This window comes from Xyrauchen texanus, chromosome 38 (assembly GCF_025860055.1).
Source record: "Xyrauchen texanus isolate HMW12.3.18 chromosome 38, RBS_HiC_50CHRs, whole genome shotgun sequence".
NCBI lineage: Eukaryota > Metazoa > Chordata > Actinopteri > Cypriniformes > Catostomidae > Xyrauchen > Xyrauchen texanus.
In genome coordinates this window covers 28,994,504-28,994,896 of record NC_068313.1, presented here as the reverse complement: position 1 = coordinate 28,994,896, position 393 = coordinate 28,994,504, and positions in this window count along the sequence as shown.

Sequence of the window (393 nt, the reverse complement as noted above, 5' to 3'; positions counted from 1 at the left end):
TGTTTTTCATGCTTTAACTGGAAGTGTATTACTGCCACCGTCTGTTGAGGAGTGGATCTGTTTAAGATTAAGTGTGCACGATTAAAAAAGTTACTTTTACGGTGACCGACAAGATGAGCCTTTCTACCTAATTCATTGACTGATAATTTAATGACCTTTTTTTTTATGGTGGCCCATGGGTGCACAACACAACAAAATTAGAGCAAAGCAAAAAAAAAGCTGAAAACACAACGACATTAAGCTACAATTAAATTAAATTAAGCCACAAGGCAACAAAATAATAATAATAAAAAGCTTAATTTCCTTTGTGCTGTGGCTTTTCAGTTGTGTTGTGGCTTACTATCATTGTGTTGTGCCTTACTATTGTTGTCTTGTGGCTAATTTTGTTGTGTT